The 25477-nt window shown below is 41.4% G+C and overlaps 1 protein-coding gene across 1 annotated transcript in view; it reads left to right on the top strand.

Moving 5' to 3' along the window:
* LOC113015973 (NACHT, LRR and PYD domains-containing protein 12-like) overlaps window positions 1-25477 on the top strand; it is a 748422-nt gene that overhangs the window by 474149 nt on the left and 248796 nt on the right. The gene's annotated exons all lie outside the window — the stretch shown is intronic.

The raw sequence follows: 25477 nt of genomic DNA, 5'->3' as shown, positions 1-25477 counted from the left end.
TTCCAAGGCATGTTAGAATGATCAACTGTACCAAGTAAAGTACAAAAACTTCCCAGTGCAGAGTTTCATCAGTGTTTTAATCAGCAAACTCAATCATTTTTTTCTGCATTTTGAAAATTCAGTAAAGCTGTAGGTGTCAACATTTGTCTCCACATCTTGTAAGATTTTCTGTCATGTGACCTGAAGGATGTATTTAGTCTCCGAGAGCTGACAGCTGAATTCAGCATCTTCTCCCACTGCAGCCAGCACTATGAGGTGCCGTAAGGGACATTATTACTGAAACGCTCTCACACACACTACTGAAATTTTAGCTCTCACACACACTACTGAAACGCTCTCACACACACTACTGAAATTTTAGCTCTCACACACACTACTGAAACGCTCTCACACACACTACTGAAACGCTCTCACACACACAACTGAAATTTTAGCTCTCACACACACAATTGAAACGCTCTCACACACACTACTGAAACGCTCTCACACACACAACTGAAACGCTCTCACACACACAACTGAAACGCTCTCACACACACTACTGAAACGCTCTCACACACACAACTGAAACGCTCTCACACACACAACTGAAACGCTCTCACACACACTACTGAAACGCTCTCACACACACTACTGAAACGCTCTCACACACACTACTGAAACGCTCTCACACACACAACTGAAATTTTAGCTCTCACACACACAATTGAAACGCTCTCACACACACTACTGAAACGCTCTCACACACACAACTGAAACGCTCTCACACACACTACTGAAACGCTCTCACACACACTACTGAAACGCTCTCACACACACTACTGAAATTTTAGCTCTCACACACACTACTGAAACGCTCTCACACACACTACTGAAACGCTCTCACACACACTACTGAAACGCTCTCACACACACTACTGAAACGCTCTCACACACACTACTGAAACACTCTCACACACACTATTGAAACGCTCTCACACACACTACTGAAACGCTCTCACACACACTACTGAAATTTTAGCTCTCACACACACTACTGAAACGCTCTCACACACACTACTGAAATGCTCTCACACACACTACTGAAACGCTCTCACACACACTACTGAAACGCTCTCACACACACTACTGAAATTTTAGCTCTCACACACACTACTGAAACGCTCTCACACACACAACTGAAACGCTCTCACACACACTACTGAAACGCTCTCACACACACTACTGAAATTTTAGCTCTCACACACACTACTGAAACGCTCTCACACACACAACTGAAACGCTCTCACACACACAACTGAAACGCTCTCACACACACTACTGAAACGCTCTCACACACACACAACTGAAACGCTCTCACACACACCACTGAAACCAGAGGCATTTCTGCTGAACAGGAAGTTGTTTCCTGACAAGGAAACTGATGGAAAAAGTGGTATATTTCAAAACACTACAAGGATTTCTACTCAGCAACCTGCTAGTACAGCAGTCCCCAACCTTTTTTGCGCCACGTAAACGATATAAAAATAAAAAAACGATAAATACCATGAAAACCATAAATAGAAATGTGTTCGAATTTTTGTGGAGGAATAAAACCCATTACATAGAAAGATCTCAGCTTGTGAAGGGATACAATAAAGGTGGTATCAAAACTCCAGAATTGGAATTTATGGTTGGCACCCTTAGAATTAAATGGTTAAAATCTTGTCTGTCACAGCCAGACTCTACTTAGCTCCACATCCCATGATTCTTGTTTAATAAAATAGTATACAGGATTAGACTTTATTTTGAAATGTGATTTTGCGGCAAATAAAATCCCCATAAAGATATCAAACTTTCCAAAACAGACGTTGCATTTTTGGGAAAATGAGATTTACCCACAACTTCTCCCCATAATTCAACCTTATGGAATAATAGGGTAATAACACTTAATCAAAAATCAATTTTCAAGAGTGACTGGTTTGAACAAAAATATTATATTCATAACAGATTTGTTGGATGATAACGGTGTCATTCTAAGTTACACAGACTTTTCAGAAAAATATTGTCTAAACTGTTCTCAAAGAGAATATAACAAATTTTGTGAACTGGTCCCACTGCCTCTGCTTCATTTGATTAAAATTTTTATGATATACAATAATTTCTCATCAGTGCTCCCAAATTTATTGCTAGGGCAATGTCAGCTGTTTGATAAAAATGCAATAAGAAATTTGTTAGTAGTTTCTTCAAAGACAAAATATTTCATAGTTACAACAGAATGGTTACATGGCATGGTTCTAATTTAGTTATTTCATATACACTGGATAAAGCATACTAAAAATTTATGAAATAGCCTATTCTACCTAAAGTTAAAGAAACACACTTTAAACAAAACTAATACTGTGGCAGAATTTCTAAAAAAAGAGATTTGGCTTTGAGGTGGATCAGTGTTCTTTTTGTACTGATGAAAATGAAACCCTAGAACATCTTTTTTTCCCCTATGCCCTATCACACAATGTATTTGGTGCAACTTAAAAAAATGGATTTCCCTAAATATTAATGATGTGCCACTGTTTGAATTACATCATAATTTTTTTATATGGATCATCTAGCATTGGATGTCTCAGACATTATTAACATCATCATACTTTTGAGTAAATATCATATCCATTGTGCTAAATGGAGGAACGCTAAGCCTTCTCTCCCTGGTTTTATTGATGATTTTAAGATATTTTTCTTTGCTAAAAAAGACAAAAAGCACATATGCCAAAAAAATAACCAGGATAATGCACGTCTCCCGCTATTCAAAATTTTGACTTATGCTGAGGCTAATATATTGTTAAGTAATGCAGCTGTCTCACTAAGGTCCAGAATCGATTTGTTCCACGATTCGATTCAATTCAATTCGATTTGATTATGGGGAATTTTGACAGTCAGAAATATTATAATTCAGATCAGTACATTTACATATTTTTGTATTTAAAAAAAGGAAGCTGACACACGCAAGACTTTATCAAAGGTGTGAGCATCACAGCAGATGCCTTTGTGTCAAAGTAGCTGAAGATAAAACACATAAAAACATGAAGGTGGTTTTCCTGGCCTGGGATTTTATAAAAAATATTCTGCAGTACATCAAAAACGAAAGAAAACCATATGAACGTTACCTCTGACGTTACAGCGGTTTTATTAGAGACACGGCTAACGTTTTGCATTTTGCATAATTTTAAAAAGTTTAAATTTATTCAGTATTGAACGGCAGAAATTAGGTTTTCTTTTCGGAAGTATGTAAAATGAAAAAAAAAAAACAGCGGCCGACTGCGCTGTAAACAACAGTAGACTTGTGCATAACAAGCAAGCGAATAATACAGAAAACAGATTTTTAGACGGGAAACTGTTCTTGAAGTACAGAGAGAGAGAGAGAGAGGGCTGTGCATGACGTGCGATTTTATCGTGGTGGAAGCAAAACAGTGAGGGAATTCATGACGATGTTTATGTGAAGCGCAGTTTGGATCTCCTTTTGCTGCTGGTTCAGTCAATATTGTTTGGAGAGAGATAAAACTAACAGCTTTAGAATCGGCGCAAAAACGGCGTGAAAACAAAGCGCGGACCTGCCGACAGATCAGAGTCAGCGAGCTGTCGGCTTTCAGCCCCGACCGTGTCCGTGCTGTCGCGTGAGAAAGGCGACATCTCACTGATTCTGATCCGCGGGTCCGCGCTGTGTGTTTACGTCTTTGTGCAGAAGCCGTACCTGCTCTCATTTACTGTCTTAGCTGTTTGGTGGTTGTTGAAATTTTGTGAGGTTTCACCAGAGATTCTGGCATTTCGGGTAAAATAAATTTATATAAAAAAATCGATTCAGGATTTTAATGAATCGATTTCACGTTATCCAAGCCAGAATCGATTTTAATCAATAAATCGATTATAAAAACCCACCCCTAACTAACAGGTTGCTGAGTAGACATCTGTGTAGTGGTTTGTTTGAAATCTAACACTTTTTCCTTCAGTTTCCTTGTCAAGAATTAACTTCCTGTTCAACTGAAATGCCTTCCTGTTTAACTGAAATGCCTTCCTGTTCAACTGAAATGCCTTCCTGTTCAACTGAAACACCTTCCTGTTTAACTGAAATGCCTTCCTGTTCAACTGAAATGCCTTCCTGTTCAACTGAAATACCTTCCTGTTTAACTGAAATGCCTTCCTGTTTAACTGAAATGCCTTCCTGTTCAACTGAAATGCCTTCCTGTTCAACTGAAACACCTTCCTCTTTAACTGAAATGCCTTCCTGTTCAACTGAAATGCCTTCCTGTTCAACTGAAATGCCTTGGTTTTTCAGTTGTGTGTGTGAGAGCGTTTCAGTAGTGTGTGTGAGAGCGTTTCAGTAGTGTGTGTGAGAGCTAAAATTTCAGTAGTGTGTGTGAGAGCGTTTCAGTAGTGTGTGTGAGAGCGTTTCAGTTGTGTGTGTGAGAGCGTTTCAGTAGTGTGTGTGAGAGCGTTTCAGTAGTGTGTGAGAGCGTTTCAGTAGTGTGTGTGAGAGCGTTTCAGTTGTGTGTGTGAGAGCGTTTCAGTTGTGTGTGTGAGAGTGTTTCAGTAGTGTGTGTGAGAGCTAAAATTTCAGTCGTGTGTGTGAGAGCGTTTCAGTAGTGTGTGTGAGAGCGTTTCAGTAGTGTGTGTGAGAGCGTTTCAGTAGTGTGTGTGAGAGCTAAAATTTCAGTAGTGTGTGTGAGAGCGTTTCAGTAGTGTGTGTGAGAGCGTTTCAGTAGTGTGTGTGAGAGCGTTTCAGTTGTGTGTGTGAGAGCGTTTCAGTTGTGTGTGTGAGAGTGTTTCAGTAGTGTGTGTGAGAGCTAAAATTTCAGTGGTGTGTGTGAGAGCGTTTCAGTTGTGTGTGTGAGAGCGTTTCAGTAGTGTGTGTGAGAGCGTTTCAGTAGTGTGTGTGAGAGCGTTTCAGTTGTGTGTGTGAGAGCGTTTCAGTAGTGTGTGTGAGAGCTAAAATTTCAGTAGTGTGTGTGAGAGCTAAAATTTCAGTAGTGTGTGTGAGAGCTAAAATTTCAGTAGTGTGTGTGAGAGCGTTTCAGTAGTGTGTGTGAGAGCTAAAATTTCAGTAGTGTGTGTGAGAGCGTTTCAGTTGTGTGTGAGAGAGCGTTTCAGTTGTGTGTGTGAGAGCGTTTCAGTTGTGTGTGTGAGAGCGTTTCAGTAGTGTGTGTGAGAGCTAAAATTTCAGTAGTGTGTGTGAGAGCGTTTCAGTTGTGTGTGTGAGAGCGTTTCAGTAGTGTGTGTGAGAGCGTTTCAGTAGTGTGTGTGAGAGCTAAAATTTCAGTAGTGTGTGTGAGAGCTAAAATTTCAGTAGTGTGTGTGAGAGTGTTTCAGTAGTGTGTGTGAGAGCTAAAATTTCAGTCGTGTGTGTGAGAGCGTTTCAGTTGTGTGTGTGAGAGCGTTTCAGTTGTGTGTGTGAGAGCGTTTCAGTTGTGTGTGTGAGAGCGTTTCAGTTGTGTGTGTGAGAGCGTTTCAGTAGTGTGTGTGAGAGCTAAAATTTCAGTAGTGTGTGTGAGAGCGTTTCAGTTGTGTGTGTGAGAGCGTTTCAGTAGTGTGTGTGAGAGCGTTTCAGTAGTGTGTGTGAGAGCTAAAATTTCAGTAGTGTGTGTGAGAGCTAAAATTTCAGTAGTGTGTGTGAGAGTGTTTCAGTAGTGTGTGTGAGAGCTAAAATTTCAGTCGTGTGTGTGAGAGCGTTTCAGTTGTGTGTGTGAGAGCGTTTCAGTAGTGTGTGTGAGAGCGTTTCAGTAGTGTGTGTGAGAGTGTTTCAGTAGTGTGTGTGAGAGCTAAAATTTCAGTAGTGTGTGTGAGAGCGTTTCAGTAGTGTGTGTGAGAGCGTTTCAGTAGTGTGTGTGAGAGTGTTTCAGTAGTGTGTGTGAGAGCTAAAATTTCAGTAGTGTGTGTGAGAGCGTTTCAGTTGTGTGTGTGAGAGCGTTTCAGTTGTGTGTGTGAGAGCGTTTCAGTTGTGTGTGTGAGAGTGTTTCAGTAGTGTGTGTGAGAGCGTTTCAGTTGTGTGTGTGAGAGTGTTTCAGTAGTGTGTGTGAGAGCGTTTCAGTTGTGTGTGTGAGAGCGTTTCAGTTGTGTGTGTGAGAGCGTTTCAGTTGTGTGTGTGAGAGTGTTTCAGTTGTGTGTGTGAGAGTGTTTCAGTTGTGTGTGTGAGAGCGTTTCAGTTGTGTGTGTGAGAGCGTTTCAGTTGTGTGTGTGAGAGTGTTTCAGTAGTGTGTGTGAGAGCTAAAATTTCAGTAGTGTGTGTGAGAGCGTTTCAGTAGTGTGTGTGAGAGTGTTTCAGTTGTGTGTGTGAGAGCGTTTCAGTTGTGTGTGTGAGAGCGTTTCAGTTGTGTGTGTGAGAGCGTTTCAGTTGTGTGTGTGAGAGTGTTTCAGTAGTGTGTGTGAGAGCTAAAATTTCAGTAGTGTGTGTGAGAGCGTTTCAGTAGTGTGTGTGAGAGTGTTTCAGTAGTGTGTGTGAGAGCGTTTCAGTTGTGTGTGTGAGAGCGTTTCAGTTGTGTGTGTGAGAGTGTTTCAGTAGTGTGTGTGAGAGCTAAAATTTCAGTCGTGTGTGTGAGAGCGTTTCAGTAGTGTGTGTGAGAGCGTTTCAGTAGTGTGTGTGAGAGCTAAAATTTCAGTAGTGTGTGTGAGAGTGTTTCAGTAGTGTGTGTGAGAGCTAAAATTTCAGTAGTGTGTGTGAGAGCGTTTCAGTAGTGTGTGTGAGAGCGTTTCAGTAGTGTGTGTGAGAGCGTTTCAGTAGTGTGTGTGAGAGCGTTTCAGTTGTGTGTGTGAGAGCGTTTCAGTAGTGTGTGTGAGAGCGTTTCAGTAGTGTGTGTGAGAGCTAAAATTTCAGTAGTGTGTGAGAGAGCGTTTCAGTTGTGTGTGTGAGAGCGTTTCAGTTGTGTGTGTGAGAGCGTTTCAGTAGTGTGTGTGAGAGCTAAAATTTCAGTAGTGTGTGTGAGAGCGTTTCAGTTGTGTGTGTGAGAGCGTTTCAGTAGTGTGTGTGAGAGCGTTTCAGTAGTGTGTGTGAGAGCGTTTCAGTTGTGTGTGTGAGAGCGTTTCAGTAGTGTGTGTGAGAGCTAAAATTTCAGTAGTGTGTGTGAGAGCTAAAATTTCAGTAGTGTGTGTGAGAGCTAAAATTTCAGTCGTGTGTGTGAGAGCTAAAATTTCAGTCGTGTGTGTGAGAGCGTTTCAGTTGTGTGTGTGAGAGCTAAAATTTCAGTAGTGTGTGTGAGAGCTAAAATTTCAGTCGTGTGTGTGAGAGCGTTTCAGTTGTGTGTGTGAGAGCGTTTCAGTTGTGTGTGTGAGAGCGTTTCAGTAGTGTGTGTGAGAGCGTTTCAGTAGTGTGTGTGAGAGCTAAAATTTCAGTCGTGTGTGTGAGAGCGTTTCAGTTGTGTGTGTGAGAGCGTTTCAGTAGTGTGTGTGAGAGTGTTTCAGTAGTGTGTGTGAGAGCTAAAATTTCAGTCGTGTGTGTGAGAGCGTTTCAGTTGTGTGTGTGAGAGCGTTTCAGTAGTGTGTGTGAGAGCGTTTCAGTTGTCTGTGTGAGAGCGTTTCAGTAGTGTGTGTGAGAGCTAAAATTTCAGTAGTGTGTGTGAGAGCGTTTCAGTAGTGTGTGTGAGAGCGTTTCAGTAGTGTGTGTGAGAGTGTTTCAGTTGTGTGTGTGAGAGCGTTTCAGTTGTGTGTGTGAGAGCGTTTCAGTTGTGTGTGTGAGAGTGTTTCAGTAGTGTGTGTGAGAGCTAAAATTTCAGTAGTGTGTGTGAGAGCTAAAATTTCAGTAGTGTGTGTGAGAGCTAAAATTTCAGTAGTGTGTGTGAGAGCGTTTCAGTTGTGTGTGTGAGAGCTAAAATTTCAGTAGTGTGTGTGAGAGCGTTTCAGTTGTGTGTGTGAGAGCTAAAATTTCAGTAGTGTGTGTGAGAGCGTTTCAGTTGTGTGTGTGAGAGCGTTTCAGTTGTGTGTGTGAGAGTGTTTCAGTAGTGTGTGTGAGAGCTAAAATTTCAGTAGTGTGTGTGAGAGCGTTTCAGTTGTGTGTGTGAGAGTGTTTCAGTAGTGTGTGTGAGAGCTAAAATTTCAGTCGTGTGTGTGAGAGCGTTTCAGTAGTGTGTGTGAGAGCGTTTCAGTAATAATGTCCCTTACGGCACCTCATAAAGCACAGTCTGCTGTGCTTGTATCACTGTTGTTAGAGCTGCACAAACAAAATAAGAGGCTTTCATAGTCCGTGTTTTATGTTTCATTTAAAGAAAAAAACAACAACTACATAACAGAATTCACTGAGGTACATACTGAACTTACAGGACAGAAACAAAGTACCAATCCTATTGCAGTAGTATATCTCCAGTAACAATACCAGCATTGGTATCAATACTATTGATAACTGCATCAATCTGCCCACATCTAACTCGTGCTATTGTAGAAATTCCCTGTGAACTTATACATTTTCTCAGAAGCCTTCCCTCCGCGCATTACTGGTATGTTATTTATTATTTTGTGCTCCAAGTTCAGTTATTTCACTGGGGAAGCCCCGTAATGCCCACTTCTTCATTTCAGTACTGTTTGATCTTTCTCTTTAGCATGTATGTAACTTTGGCTTGTTGAGATTTTAGCATTACTTCTGTCACCAACATTTTAATGCTATCTTTACTCTGTTATAATCATCTCTCTATCTCAGGCATAACTGACTGAGATTTCTTTGGAAAAGTTCTCACATTTATGACCTTTTTAGGAGCTCCTTGTTTTGTTTTGTTTTCCTGTCACAATAAATAACTTAAAAAACCAAAAATGACAATATGGAATAAAACTTACCTTTTGAAGAGGCCATTAGAAAAACTAACAAATGTATAATCCCACAGTCTGACATGTTGCACCATTTGCCATGTCTGTCCCCTCACTGGCTATTATAAAATGCATAGTGTTAGATTATAATATTATTTTATGCCATGTTAGACCCCTAAGTAAAGATTGTGACTTATTAGGTAGTTTTAGTTGGCATTATTTTCCTGAATTAGAAGAAGCTGATAACTATTGCATTAGTTAAACTGATTTGCATTACATTAGACTGCTGATTTATTGTGGATGAATGATATTGTTTTATGATGTTATAAGAAATACTGTTCGCAGAAAGCCATCGCCTTATTTGTCTGATTAGAAGAGAACATGCTGGAGTTTTCTGCCCCATCTCAGCAGGAGCAGATAAACAGGGAGCCAAGGTCGTAGCTTAGGCGCTGTGTGAGAGAAAAGCATGTGAATGTTTAGGCTTTTATGATAAGGTGGAGGCACCAGAGGCTATAAAAGTTTGATCAATGCTCCACCATTTTGAGATCTGAGGCTGTCTGCATACAGTGTCCATCTCCCACGCGTGTGATCATTAAAATCATCGTTTGACTCAACCCGGCCGGACCAGTGTTGTTATTGTGGTTTTTTCTCTTGTCTCCATCCCCAATTTTGAACTCGTAACACTCTGTAACTGTTAGCTAGGCAATTTCACATTTTTGTCTTTTTGTGGAATCAGTGTGTTTGAACAGCACAAATTCTGCCTTTTCTAATTTTGAAAGACTGAACATGATATAAACAAAATAAATCTGATCTGTTCCTCTATAAATCTGGACAAATCTCAGATTCTGAAGTTCTCAGCGCTTACATTTTGTCCTCTCCTACACTTCTGCTGAAAACTGACATGTGATGTGTTTGTACAGCTTCCTCTGTCGGTTTTTAACAAACCAACAAATTATCCAACAGAAGAGTATACCTTTGAGACAATGGTGTAGGTCTACTTTCCAAACTGAGAGGATGGATGAGATGATGGTGCAGGTTTCCAGTCTTAATTCAGTCTTGTTGCCACATTGTGGTCACCTGTCACCTTACTTTTGCTGTGGGAATTATGAAATGATAGCTAGACTTTAGCTTGCCTGTAGTGGCATTAAATGATCCTTTAGAAAATAGTTATAAATGTATTAGTTCCCAACATTGTACATTGCTGAATCATTATTTTTACTGAAAGTCTGTTCAGTTTCCAAACTAAAAGTAAAATTGAGTGTGACTCGCCGGCACATTACAGTGAGACTCTCCAGTTTGATCAGCAGAGAAAAAAGATATCTCAAACAAAATATGACGGAATTTCAAAAACCTTAGTGGATCCCAAAGAGCTTACTAAAATTTAATGTTTGCTTTGATTCCTGCTTTGCTCACTCTTGGCGTTCTCTCCATGAGCTTCATGAGGTCATCACCTGAAATGGTTTCCAACAGTCTTGAAGGAGTTCCCAGAGATGCTGAGCACTTGTTGGTCCTTTGCCTTCACTCTGCGCTCCATCTCATCCCAAACCATCTCCACTGGGTTTTGGTCAGGTGACTGTGGAGGCCAGACCATCTGGTCAGCACTCCATCACGCTCCTTCTTGGTCAAACAGCCCTCACACAGCCTGGAGGTGTGTTTGGTGTCATTGTCTTGCAGCAGGAGGAGCAACCACTGCACCAGCGTAGAGTTTGGTAATCAGTCCAGAGGTCCAGAAACTTCATCCTGATGCCTAATTGCAGTCAGGGTGATGCTGCCAGCCCATAGATGTCTGTGCCTCCCTCCACTGATATGCCTCTTGGGTCATTACTGGCCCACTATCAAACTGGCCACGCAGAACGATGTTACAACTTCTCTGGACCCTTTCATATCTGTCATATGTGTTCAGGGTGAAAAACACAGTCTGCCAGTGGTGGCCTGATAATTCTGGTATTCTATGGCAAATGTCAATCATGCATGGTTCCAGTCAGTGAGTACAGGGCCTGCTAGAGGACATCAGGCCCTCAGGCCACCCTTATAAAATCTGTTTCTGATTGTTTTGTCAGATACAAGTACAGGTTACTGGTCTCTTCTCATACCAGTAGTGACACTGGTATGAGGAGGAAAAATATCAGTGTCCCCCACCTGTAAAACCATCCCATAATGACTGTAAAGAGTCTGTAGGATCTGGTCATGAAACAATCACAAATTAATATTTTTTAGAATAATTTCCAGAGTCATAACACACAGCCAGCAAAACATGGGAAGTAAATTCCAGGAAAATAATGAAACCTTGCATAAAATGCCAGTTAAAGTCCAAAACTCTGTGACCTGACCCCAGCCACAGTGTGGGCTGTGGACTATGTGGAGGTTGAAGTGTGGACCCAGAAGCAGACGCGTGGAAACAAAAGTTTAACCAAAAGCGAACCGTTTATTCAAGGCTGGTGAGCAAAACAAAACAAAAGGCAGGAGCAAACTAAAGGAAAACTAACCAAGACTAAAGTGGGGAAACTAAACACTGGGAACATGGAAAACTTGGACATAACTGTCATGGTGGGGTACACCAGTGTTATAATGAAGTGGACCCAAGTGCAGACAGGGAAGGAGGCAGAACTAAGTTTTGGAAAAAAAAAAGGCAAGCTGTTTATTTAGGCTATAAACGTGAATACAAAATGAAAGCATCATGAGCAGTGGCAAAAACTAAACTGAAACCAAACTAGGAAAACTAACTGACTGTGACAAAACTGTGATAACTTTGAATCAACTGTGATAAGACCTGAAGGGAGGCAACGCAGACGACCTGACACTGAATAAAGAAAGACAGAGGACTTAAATACAGACAGGAGGTGATCAGGGGAAGTGGAAACACACGGGGGAACAGCTGACTGAAATGAACATAATGATGCCATGGCTAAAGTGAAACTAAACAATGTAGGGACAATGAACAAAAGGAAAGTCACACAATATATACACAGAGGGATGATAAGGGAAGTGGAAACACATGAGGACACAGCAGGGACAAATTAGATGTGATGAGACAGGAGAAAGCAAAACTGAACACACTGAACACAGGACACGAGACTTTCCAAATAAAACAGGATACAAACTAAGAGACACGGCTCGACACACATGGACCGACATGGGGACACTGAATGAATCACAAGGAGGGGAAACATCAACAAAACACAATGATGTGACTATGGCGACTATGGAGGAAGACCAAATACAGACGGGAAATTATTTTTGATAAAAGTAATATTAATTTGACTAATGGACAGGCAGTGATAAACAGCAAACAAACTGCTTAGCTTTACAGTCTTTGTTTTATCATCTGCAACTCCTGCAGTGTGAAACAGTCTTGGTATGTCAAACATAAAAACATTTTAGATACCGCTTCATCAGGTTACATATATATACCGTATTTCTTCATCAGAGAATCTATAATGTATTAAACTAAAAGTGTACACCTGGTTTAAAGAGTATTAACTAAATAAGAACGTGACAACTTTCAGTCATTAATGTAGCAGAGACAGAGTCTGACTAAAGGGACATCACAGTGAGACCTGTTTGATCTGCAGACACAGTCTCTCTCTACTAAGAGTGTGTTTGACTTTAACTTTCACACAAAATGATTCAGCTCCTCTAAACCCTCCAACAAACATTTACAAATGCTTAGAAACATTTTGTGTTTCTAATTACTAATGTTCCCCAGCCCCAGCATTCCCACAAATCTGTCTGTTTCCTTTTTTAAGTTTCACTGTCTGTCTTCTAAACTTCGCTGATGCAGCTGGTCGGCTTTGTGTGAATCTGCGTGTGAAGGTAATCGAATCAGTATGTATTTTTTTCTGATAATATCAGCTGTGTGCAGCTTCGCTCCAGCACAAACCATAGCATTGTTCATGATGACAGATATGAAGGAGGTTGACTTGTAACACCGCAGTTATGTGAGCCGTCATTTGTAAGCCTCTTAAACTTTCTTGCACTTTTACACAAAGGTTTATGGTAGTGCTTCTTCTTCTTTGGGGATTTTTGTTCAACAGACTGAAAAAAGCTGTAATATATTTTTGAAATATATTTAAATTGGTATTTAAAGGACCATAGCATATTCTAATTAGATTTATGATACTGTGTTAAGACAGTAAAATTGTGCATGTGTGTGTTTGTGTGTCTGTCTGAATTTTGCTGGTACTGCACTGATTGATGATTGTTGATGATCCACCTGACTAGTATAAATTAGAGTTTTATATAACAGAACAAATTTGATATCTGTAAAAATATTTTTTTAAATTCTTGCTTACTAGCTGACACTAAATTTTTAACTGATTCCTCTTCTGGGACACCCACACTGTGTGCAGTTTCATCTCAGCCCACTGTGTGATTGCACATTAAAGGACATTTCTCCCCAAATTCAATAAGCTCAGTGGATTATCATAACAGCGTATCAACAATTCATTTAAGAAATCCTTCTTAGTTATTGTCATGAAAATCTCAGTGGATTCTTGACTTTGCTCGTCTACTCTACAGCCTGGATAGTTTCATTTCAAACTGCTGCCGTGTTTCTGCCAAATTAAAAAACAGTTCTACTCAAATTCAACAAGGTTCAGTTAATAAGCAATGATTAACAAAAGATTTTGTTCATATTTCATTATATAATTCTGATCCATCAAAAATATTCCTTCTTAGAATAATCCTTTCTCTTATTGAAGATCGATTTATTTTTCTCATTTTGGTCATTCCTATTAACCCAACCATTTCCTTAATCAATCCCACACCACCGCCCCCAAAACCATGGGAACACAGAGCAAGGAAAGCACAATGTACACAAGAAGACGGGGACAATAAATACACACTGGATAATGAGACGAGAGGCAACGGGTGAGAGACATGATGCAGGAGAAAACTACAATAGTCACAGGAAGCAACAGTTAAAACAATAAAACAGGAAAACATGGAGAACAAGGCTTAAATTACATAGAGGAGAACAGACTGAACAGGGGAACATGAGATAGATAAATGCAGACGAGACTGAGACACTGATGGGAACAAATCATTAACCAAATGGGGGAAGTAAAACTCAAAGCTAAGTTCACAAGACATGAGACGATAAAAAAGAGGAAATGATACACAGAGACATACGCAGACATGTAGAAAACAGAAAGGAAAATATAAGTGAATGGGAAACATGACAGATGGGGAAATCAGACAATGACAGACAAACAGAGAGACAAGACAGACAAAGGGACATAACTGAAGTACAGAAAGGGATCACAAAAGCAGATATTTAGTGTTACAAAACCAAGAAGACAAACTACAATATGAAAACAGGGTACATGGGATATAGTAAATCCTAAAGCAAACTATTAACCATCCTTATATACAAAGAGCCAAACTAAAACACAAAAGACTCTCAAAAACAAAAAGGCATCACAAAACCCTGAGGAAAAAAACAGCGATCCTCCATCAGCTTCCGCTTCTCCTTTTCAGGGTCGCGGGGGCGCTGGAGCCTATCCCAGCTGTCATAGGGCGAGAGGCGGGGTACACCCTGGACAGGTTGCCAATCTGTCGCAGGGCCAACACACAGGGATAGACAACGATTCGCACTCACATTCACTCACACATTCACACCTAGTGGCAATTTGGATTATCCAACTAAATATCCCCACAAGCTGCATGTCTTTGGACGGTGGGAGGAAGCCGGAGTACCCGGAGAGAACAGCGATCCTAACAAATAATATTGCAGTGGTTGGAGATGAAACTTTGCGGACATGTAGTAAATGGACTGATTCTTATATAGTGCTTTTCTACTCTCCTGGAGTTTTCAAAGTGCTCTATACAACAGGCCTCATTCACACAAGCACTTCTAAACACAAGTGCAAACTAATCATCAGAGGGCAACTTGGGGTTAGTATCTTGCCCAAGGATATTTGGCATGCAGGCTGGGGAAGCCAAGGTTCGAGCCACCAACCTTCCAATCAGCAGCTGATCTGCTCTACCACCTGAGCCACAGCCACCCACCCATCACAAGTGGGTGAGGCTGGTTCTGATATGGTGCTTTTCTACTCTGAGCATTCAAAGTGCTTCATACAAATGACTCATTCAAGGACTTTTCCTGTGCAGAAGAGTTTTCTATCTTGGGGTTAGTATCTCGTATCAAACAACCAACCTTCCAGTTACTTCGTGACCAGGGGCCCGTTCTTCGTACCTCGCTAAGTAAGTTAGCTGGATTTGATTGTTGACGATTTCGCGTGATCTTGGATCGTTCGGTTCCCCGAAGCTCATCCGGGACTTGCTGTCGTAGCAACAGAGCCGTAAGCGTAAACCTGCTCGGGAGCAGGTTTACTTTATGTAAACAGGATTAGATCACGGCCACTCAGGTATGTCCGCTTCATTTATACGAAAGCAACAGCGATATTTCACCACTGTTTCACCATAAATAAATAACATCAATGTAACTAAAGATAATGCAGCACTTGATCCTTTTATTGATGTCACACAGATACATACAGGTCATTTCCTAAAAAAGGGAAATGTACTATTAACATTCTATTACATGTATGTGATTATTACAGATGTAATTCATATTTCAGAGTAGTAATTGTAAATTACTTCGTGTAATCAAGATGGGAGACCACGGCTATAAAAGCGAAGGTGGATTTGGGAAGCCTGTCGCAGCCATGTCCTGTCCGTATACGCGAGCCACCCATTGCGGAAGGTGCAAGATTGATAAGGAGAGTCCTCAGAATTCAGCGTATATTGCGGGATAAACAGGATCCTTTAGCTCAGTGCGGCAGTGTGCTCATAGAGAGATATCGATATTCCCGTGAGGGTATTATTCACTTAACCAACTTGTTGACGAGGGGGTGCAGGACCACCACCTGTCTTTTTTTGCTCTGCCCTTTTCTTGGTTGCTGTTTGTTACGGCCCTAGCAGGGCCTCCTCCTGAAGGTGCCTGTGTGGGCGTGTCCCACTTCTTCTGCCTGAGGTGCCACCTTTCCCTGTAACACAGCTGACTCACATCAGTAATTAAAAGTATTTAAGCCCAGGGAAAGGTGAGCTCTGGGCCAGAGTGCCATTTTGTGTGGTGTTTGCAGCTAGTGAGCTGTGTGTGTTTTGTGGTGTTTGCAGCTAGTGAGCTGTGTTTGTGGTTTCCAGCTAGTGAGCTGCGCTTTCCTTTTGACTTTGCTTTATTGACCAACGCCTGAGTTTTGTTTGTTTTTCTTAAATGGTGATAGCGGCTTGTCCGTCTCTCTTAGTTGAGCTACTTTAATAAAACTCTTTAATTTAACCCTTTTGCCTCCTTGACTCCTTTTTCTGACCTGGACACCTTTTGTTACTTCCCCCTCACCGCCTAGACCCCTCAGGGGAACGTAACAAGTGGGGGCTCGTCCGGGATCGTTGAAAAGGGAGTTTTGAGTTGGAATTGGTTTTTGATTATCTTGGGGTTTTTTTTCGCCTTTAGAGGTTCAACTTCCCAGTTTAGTTAGGTGAGTGTCCAGCTGAGCTTCGTTTTAAGTTCTTCCTTCGGGCACTCTTTTGTTATTTTGCCTTTTTTATTTTCGGAGTAATCCTGGGCGGGGATTAGTTCCCTGTTGGGGGTAGGCAATTCAGGGCTCCGGTCGCTGAAGTTCTGCCTTTCAAGTTGCCTCGAGCCCAGCACGCTCCAGAAGATAGGTAGGTAAAGTTTGTTGTGCTTAGGAACTGGGTAGGTTGTATTTAATGTGTGTGTGTAGCAAAAGGTAAGTTGGTCAAGAAGAGTAAGTTGTTCGGTTACCATTAATTGTTGGCTAGCCTGTGAGAACTGGCACAGGTGTGTGTGGTGGTTTTCTTCAGGCTGAAATGGCGTTCCAGTTGAATCAGCTGGAGCTGACGAGCACTGGGCCTACATCTGTTGGTGAACAGGTGTCTAGAAGCTCGTTTGTGGGCAATAACATCCACCTGGTTCCCGTTTTCTGTGAATCCAGTGTTGAGAGCTTCTTCAGTGTATTTGAAAGCATAGCAACTGCATTACAGTGGCCTGAAGACGTGTGGGGGGTGATGTTGCTGTGTAAATTCACAGGTAAGGCTCAGGAAGCTTGCTCTGGTCTGTCTAGGCAGGACAGCCTAGTTTATGAAAAGATTAAAAGTGCCGTCCTCCAAGCCTATGAACTTGTGCCTGAGGCCTATAGGCAGAACTTTCGAGGTTTGGAGTTGGCACAGGGTCAGTCCTACCTTGACTTTGCTCGGGAGAAGGCAAAGCTTTTTGGTAGGTGGTGCTCTGCAAGCCAGGTTCACAATTTTGGGTCGTTACGTGAGCTCATGCTTGTGGAGGATTTTAAAAACTCTGTTCCTAAGTGCATTGCTCTTTATTTAAGCGAACAGAGGGTTTCCACTTTACAGCAGGCTGCCATACTGGCAGATGAGTTTACCCTAACTCATAAAACAAATGCTGTGGAATGTGACATCCCTTCTCACTATAATACATCTTGGAGAGATGGGAGGGAGCCAGCTAACAAGGCTGAAAAAGTTGTGGTTTCGAGACCCAAAACAAAGCTTTGTTTCTTCTGCCACAACCCTGGACACCTCATTGCTGACTGTTCAAAATTGAAACTCAAACGGAAAGCCGACTCAAAGCAACAAGTGCCTGCTTTGAGAAAAGCTAGTCGTGGTTCTCAAACCGACCAGGTTGCCAGGCCTAGTAAAAGGCTACACTTGGAGCATAATTGCTCAATCGTGTCATTTAGTCAGTGTGAGAGGTCAACTAACCCTGAGCTGCTGCTGGTTGACAATGTCCCCGTTCCTCAACATGACCTGCAGGTGGACAGATCATGTATAACACCACCACTCAGACCTGCACCCCTGACTAACAAACATGCCTGTACCCGTGACCTGAGCAATCGTCTGAAAACTGTTGCAGTAAGGTCTTCTGACTGCCTGCTGTGTTCTCCACATGTGATGGCTCAAAAAAGCCCTAGCCACCACATGAGACATTGTTTTGAGGGTCTGCGGCCACCCTCAGTCAGTATTTTGAACCCGTTGAGATGGGGTTGGCAGCTTCCGCAGGCAATGCCTAACCGTTGCTATGGGGTTTGGTAGGTGGAAAGCCTGCAATTTGTTGATGCGATGGTTACGGACTTGATTAGTTGTTTTGGTTATCATAATCATTTGACAAACCACGGGTTTGTATTTATGGGAGGGGGTGTTACGGCCCTAGCAGGGCCTCCTCCTGAAGGTGCCTGTGTGGGCGTGTCCCACTTCTTCTGCCTGAGGTGCCACCTTTCCCTGTAACACAGCTGACTCACATCAGTAATTAAAAGTATTTAAGCCCAGGGAAAGGTGAGCTCTGGGCCAGAGTGCCATTTTGTGTGGTGTTTGCAGCTAGTGAGCTGTGTGTGTTTTGTGGTGTTTGCAGCTAGTGAGCTGTGTTTGTGGTTTCCAGCTAGTGAGCTGCGCTTTCCTTTTGACTTTGCTTTATTGACCAACGCCTGAGTTTTGTTTGTTTTTCTTAAATGGTGATAGCGGCTTGTCCGTCTCTCTTAGTTGAGCTACTTTAATAAAACTCTTTAATTTAACCCTTTTGCCTCCTTGACTCCTTTTTCTGACCTGGACACCTTTTGTTACTTCCCCCTCACCGCCTAGACCCCTCAGGGGAACGTAACACTGTTATAAACAAACAAACAGAGTATTTCAGGTTCTCTTTCCAAGAGACGAAAAGCAATATAAGTGATAAATATTACCATTCTGTAGAATATTCTTATATTTCACTTTTACTTGTTCCCATGTTCTAGTGGGTCCTGTCGTGGCTCTAATGTGAAAGGGGATATAATATAACATATTATAATATAATATAATGTAATATAATATTGGATAATATAGTGTGATATGAAATTACTTACGAGTTTAATTTGTCAGCAACTTTCTGCCAGCCCTCTCTCCTTGCTTTTGCAGCCTTTGCAGTGTTCCCTTGCATTCTGATTAAACTCTGAAACTCCTAAAATCCCTCACTCAAGAGTTCTTGCTCTGCTGCCGAAAAATACCGAGCGTGCTCCTTCGACATTTTCGCCGACCAATCAAAGGGTTGCCGATCAATGTTTCTACTATCGATGCGTAGCCCCTGTTAAGCCACCCAGTGATCTCACATTACTTCATCCAGCTGTACTAATCGTCAACAGCAGGTGTGTTCGGAGAACCGGATTAGCGAGCTCACGGTTAGCGCGATGATTTGGTCTTGGATGTAGTAAGTGACGTACGAAGAACGGGCCCCTGCTCTAACTCCTGAGCTACAGACAGAAGAGGAGTTTGTTAAGAATTTAACTGTCAAAGTTTTTTTTCTATTGTTTATTAAATGAATCTTATTAAATTTGAGTAGAACGCTCCTTTTATTTATCTGAAACCTTGCAGCTTTTGGTGGTTAAACTGCAAATATATAGAGAAGGTAACCCAGAGGAAGAATGCACAGAGACTTTAAGGTCAGCTATCAAGAATCATTTTTACGCATTTTGATGCAATGTTATGATATTTGATGTTGAAATTGATTAGAATCTAATTTCATTTCTACAGAATTATGCAGTGTGGGTGTCCAAGAAGATGAATTCAGAATTTCATGTCAACTATCATATATGATTGAATACAGAACCTTCATACACCTACCTGAAACCATTTAAATGACATTATTGAGTTCCTTCAAAGTTTCTCCGTTTGAACAGAGTTGTTCTTTAATTTCTCGTGTCTCAAGCAGCAGTTTGAGGTGAAACTATGGATGCATGAAAGAGCAGCTGAGCCAAATGACAACTGAATTTCAACTATAAGAGATGATTTTCAGAAATATTTTACATTTTTTGAAGTTATTTTAGATTTGAATGAATCATGAATGAAGAAGCATTACCAGAAAAATTAAGAAGAAAAGACAACTTGAGTGAAAAACAAATGACACTGTGGCTTTATTTCTGTTAACTTCCTGAAAACCATGTGTGTTGTTATGTGTGTGATCAGCAAAAAGGGATAAGAAGCAGCACTACCGTAAAACTTAGCGTTGAAGCTCAAGTTTGGCAGATAACGGGTGGCAGGCGTGGCTCACACTTGACCACGGTGTTGGAGAAACTCTGAGCTCCAGGTCTTTATAATCACTCTGCGGAGCTCACAGAGACTGCAGGGAGGACAGGAGGACAGAGCAGACTTTGTGAATTATTTTTTATCTTAGATGTAATATAAATCCAACACAGGCATCTGAGGAAAAGGATCGTGCTACAAACTTTTGTCTCTTCCAACAGAAAGCAGAGGAGTGGAGTTACTCAGAGACTGACTGGATTAAACACACCAAAGGTTTATATTCCAGTTGGACCGTATCTCTTACCAAGGTCTGCACTACGTAGCAGGATTTGATCTTATTCAGGTAATATCAGGGTTCTTATAGGGGTTTGTTCACAATAGTAACTCATGCAGCCATTTTTCAGTCTCACTGACCAAACTTTTTACAACATGCTGCATTTTTAATAGTAAACTTCTGTTCAGTGCTTTTCCTGTCACACACTCATACATGTGTTTTGTCTGCAGCAGCAGCTGTGTTGTTGTTGTTAGCTTGTATTATCTGTTTAATCTCTTCAACATGGTTTTAGTTTTCTTTGTAAAGTCAGCAGCTCTGTCACTTTTCTCTGATTCCTCTTCTGCTCGACACTCAGCTGACACTCAGTTTCATTTCCACATTCATGAAGTTGTTGTCCAAGCGAATCATAGGCTCCATGATTGGTCAGCAAACTGTGTCCAGGCAGACAGGTTGGATAAGAACAGGGGTGTCAAACTCAAATACACAGTGGGCCAAAATTCAAAACTGGAACAAGGTCGCGGGCTAACGTTAATATTTACTGAAAAAACAAATCTTCCTCCAGATTTAAGAATGAATCTTTTCTTATGGACTCAAACAAGTTTTGCTGAAAAACTGAATATGGAACAAGCAAAGCTTAATACTAAACAATATATATATTAGCTGTATAATACCAGTAGGCCAGCTCTAATAATAATTTAGTATTGGCTTCGCGGGCCAAATGTAATTAGGCTGCGGGCCAGATTTGGCCCGCGGGCCAGAGTTTAACGCCTATGGATAAGAATAACAGATTTATGTTTGATTACGCCCGTTTCCAATTCAGTTCCAGTCATTCCTGGCCCCAGGAGGTTGATGGGGGTGGGAGATGGGGGGCAGTGGGTTGTAAGCACAATGTAGATGAGTGGAGGCTTAATGTACTTAAACTTCCAGTCACAGTGAATCAGTGTGTGTCAGTGAATGCATCATGTGTGCTTCATGGCTCCATCTAGTGGACTGATAGTAGAAGTAGAGCAGCTGATGGCAGCTTCCTGTGCCTCACACTGCTGTCTGACTGCATTCAGCTGATATTTGGACAGCACACATGATGGAAAGGAGGATTTTGGTTTATGTGCACATGAATGATTTGTGTTTCCTCTGCAGGTGAAGGTAGAAAGTGTGTGTGAGCTGATGTGAACTGAGCAGCATGGATCAGTGTGAGGACAGAGAGGAGGGAGTCCCTCCCTCTAAAAGCACTCTGTGTGGGGAACATGAGAGCCAGACCAAAGCTCAGAGGTGAGATGACCATCTCTAACTGTCCATGACTCTTCTCCATGTCACAGCTCAGCACTCACATCACTGCTCCATCATTATTCACACTCATACCTCTGTGTGTGTTGTTTTAAAGCCCAGAGCTGTGGGGCGTACCAGGCTCAGCTGGACATAACCCTGAAACTAATCCAGAGCCTGGACCTGAACCCAGCTGTGTTTCCTTAAAGAGCAACTACTCGAAGGATGCTGCTGTAAACTTTAACAAAAGACTGTTATGTGACAAAGAGTAAGTAGCCTACATTATTTTTATGAGTTTCACATTGTTCATCATGTCTTTAATTTAATATTTCCAGTTTTTCCTTCCTGTCTCATGAAGCTGTGACATTTATTGTTTTTCTTTTAGGATCAATAAGAGGCCAGAATCTCCTGGACCTGAACCCAGCTGTGTTTCCTTAAAGAGCAACGACTCGAAGGATTTTTATATAAACTTTAAAGGATGTTCTTCTGCTGCTGAGAGGTAATGTGTGTCTAGATGTTGTTCCTGACTCTGTATTTCTGAATAAATCCTCATGTTTAATATCAGCTCAGCTCTTTTTCACACATTTCTATGTTGGTATGTGAAGCGGTGTGTGTTGGAGTGTTTCCACAAACACAGCAGTCAGAGTGGAAAGAGTGGATGTTGTAGGAGGTGTTTGTGTAGTGAAGAGGCTGAGTGTCTGTAGGACTCCAGCTGCTCCAGCAGGTGTCTCCTTTGTGCTTTGCTTCAAACACAGTGTAGGGAGGAGCTTCCACTCAGGTGTTTCAGGTGTTGCTGGATGGAGGAGGACAAATAGTTTTTCCCTTCAGTGACACTTCAGCAGCTCAATGTTCTGGGAGATGTTTGTCTTTATGAAGGTTTATGGATTCTTGTTCTTACTTTGGTTAAACTGAGCAATACATTTTCCATCTAACATTTAAAGTAAATTTCCAGGTGAATAAAAGATCTGCAGCTGCAGCCTCTGTGATGTTTCACAGTCTGAAAGTAACAAATTCAACCAGAGTTCAAACAAAGGCTTAATATACGTGTGTGTTTGATATAATGCCAACAAGTACAAACAGGTGTTCTTACAGGTCTTAATCACAGAGGTCTGATAAGTCTGGTGACTTTCACACTCAGCAATTTTGCTGCCTTTTATTTTATATTGGCCTTTTTAAAGCCCTTCAAAGTCTCCCACATTCATACAGAGCTTTTAACACCAAACTCCTTTACAGTCCTTCTCCTCTCACACACGATCACACGACTGATTTGTCTGCAGCAGCTGTGTTACTGCTAGTATTTTATTATGTGTGTAATCTCCTCATATTGTTCCTGTGGTTTAGTTTGACTTCCTTCTGCAAACTCAGCTGCTCTGTTGCTGATACACGTCTCCATGAATATGATTGATCAGATGCTGCCAACACCATGTGTTTCATGTGAGCGCTCAGCTGAAAGCCTGGGTTGACTTATCGAGTTAATAACAAGCTTCACGTGACTGTGAATGCTAAAGTGAATCAGATAAAGGAAAGAGACCCTGCTAATGTTGGACTCACTTCTTAGTGTAGATCCCAGGAGGAAGTTCAACATAGCCATTCTTTGTGCTAGCTCGACCAAACCTGAGACCACAGTGCAGGATAATGATCATCATCTGTCTCTGTCAAGGACATTTAAACTCCACAAATAACAAACATAATTATATTTGATCATTAAAAATGATGATTAAACAAAGTGTCAAACATACTTAAGTAGAAGGACTGATGTTTGTGTTAAAATACCCTCTTAAAGCTGAAATACTGATTCAACTTCTTTACTCAAGTAAAGGTAAAAGAGTACAGGCTCTGAAATGTACTCACAGTATTAAAGTAAAAACGCCATCTTTGAAGGAAATTTCTGCCAGTTTTTGTGCAAAGTTCCCTGAATTTCTACCTCCAACATTAATAGGAGAAAATTATCTGAACTTTTATTCTAATGAATTTAATCAGCTTGAACATTTTGTAGCACAAAAGTAGAAAAAACCCAAAGGGAATCAAAAATAGCTCCGTTTGCTGTTGCCTGCATTGTAGATGGGCGGCTTTGCCTCAACACCTAAACAGGAAAATGAGTTTAGTCAAGTATTAAAGTGGGATTGAAGAGGTGAGGAAACCAGAGATCAGGTGTTGTGGTGCAGCATTAAGATAAGATGGGGCCTGATTATTTAAGACCTTGTATGTGAGGAGCAGCCAATGAAGGGAAGCCAAAAGAGGAGAAATCTGCTCTCTCTTTCTAGTCCCTGTCAGGACTCTTGCTGCAGCATTTTGGACTAACTGAAGGCTTTTCAGGGAGTTTTTAGGACATCCTGATAATAATGAATTACAGTCGTCCAGTCTGGAAGTAATAAATGCATGAACTAGTTTTTCAGCGTCACTCTTTTTAGCATTTTTTAACAACAAGCTTCTATCTATTAGGGCTCTTGTCTCGCCGACTGCTGCCTCAGATCCGAGTCTTTCTCCTGTGTGCTCAGCTGTCTTAGAGCAGTTTGATCCTGTTTCCCTTAATGACTTGACTGCGGTAGTTCGTAACCTAAGATCATCACACTGCCCCTCTGATTGTCTCCCCCCAACTACTCTTTCAAGGATTGGCCTATAATTAGCTAAGACAGCTGGGTCTAGGGATGCTTTTTAAGTAAAGGTTTAACTACAGCCAGCTAGGGATGGGTACCGTTTAGATTTGAAAACCTGCTAAATCAGAATCAGTTGCTGATGATGGCTTTTTTATTTTACATCAATCACGTATAATCTTAACTCAAAGTGAACATAGACTTGATTGAAGTAACTCAGATCAGCCAATTCAAAATGCACCTTAAAACTATTTCCTGTTTGTCTCTCGTGTTTTTTGGATATTGTTTTCACATCTTATGTCACGGCTAGCGGGGACCCAAGATGCAGACACTGCTGTGAAGTGAGTGAGCTTTATTGAAACGGTGAAGTGCAGTGGAGATGGCCTGTGCAGAAGCTAAGATAACCTCTACTGAAAAAACTACAAAACTAACCTGAAACCTTAAACGGAGACACGGGGAGACAACACAGACGAACCAGCAACAAGCAGGAGAAAACAAAGGGCTCATATACACAAAAGAGCCATCAGGGAATGAGAAAAGGGAGACACAGCAGGATTCATTGGACATAACCAGACAAGGGGAAGCAAAAGTAGACACACTAACGTAGGACATGGCACTGTCAAAATAAAACAGGAAGTGAACACAGAGACACAATACTAACACAGTACAGAGGGAACACAGAAACCAAAACCTCAGAACTAGAAAATCTTAATCAGAATGAAAATGTAACAAAAGACAAGAACAATCAAAACAAAACCACTGAGTCCACAGACTCGGGACATACATCGGCTCAAACTGTGGTCATAAATATTTTGTACTTGTAAATCAGACTGTGTAGTTGTGAACTGAGTTTTGTAACATTGTGAAACAAAATATCTGGAAAGTTCATGTTTTTGCGTTCATTGATTTGTGTGTGTAAAAATGTAAAAATGTAATAAATGTAAGAAACATTAGAACTACTTTTGCTGACACAAAGTTTGGCGAGCACTGCAAGTTGTCCCTTTAAACCAGTCACTGATATAAAGAGAGCACCTTGTTCCAGGGCATCTGAGCATGGAGGGAAAGCTTTATGCAGGAGATGGTAAGAGCTGTTGGGACTAAAGAAACTGAGCAGAAAACTACAGACATCTGGAAACTGAGTTGTTAATTCTCAGTGGGATCAGCAGGACTAGCAAAGCTCCACCATGACAGTCATCTGATTGACTGAACCCATCCAAACATCACTTCATGGACCTTTAGCTTGTGTCTGTGTGTGGACAGACATAACATGAGCTAATTATACATTACTCCTCCACAGAGTGGACCAGCAGAGAGCAGAGGTTTCCACTGGTCAGTCTGCACAGCAGCATCAAACACACCTGGACTCTGTGGTTATGGTTTGTAGTACTACGTTTACATTTGTTCTTTTCAGTCACCTCTATGCTGCACTTTGTGGACCAGAGGATTGTCAGTGTGTCCAACATAAGTCAGAGTTTGGGCTCCATGATTTCAGTCAGATTGGGGTGACTGTAGCTCAGGAGGGGAGCAGGTCAGCTACTAGTTAGGTTTGTGAATCAAACCCTGGCTGGCA

The sequence above is a fragment of the Astatotilapia calliptera genome, chromosome 3, assembly GCF_964374335.1.
Source record: "Astatotilapia calliptera chromosome 3, fAstCal68.1, whole genome shotgun sequence".
NCBI lineage: Eukaryota > Metazoa > Chordata > Actinopteri > Cichliformes > Cichlidae > Astatotilapia > Astatotilapia calliptera.
The sequence above is the reverse complement of the archived record's forward strand: the minus strand, read 5'-3'. Positions and strand labels throughout refer to the sequence as shown.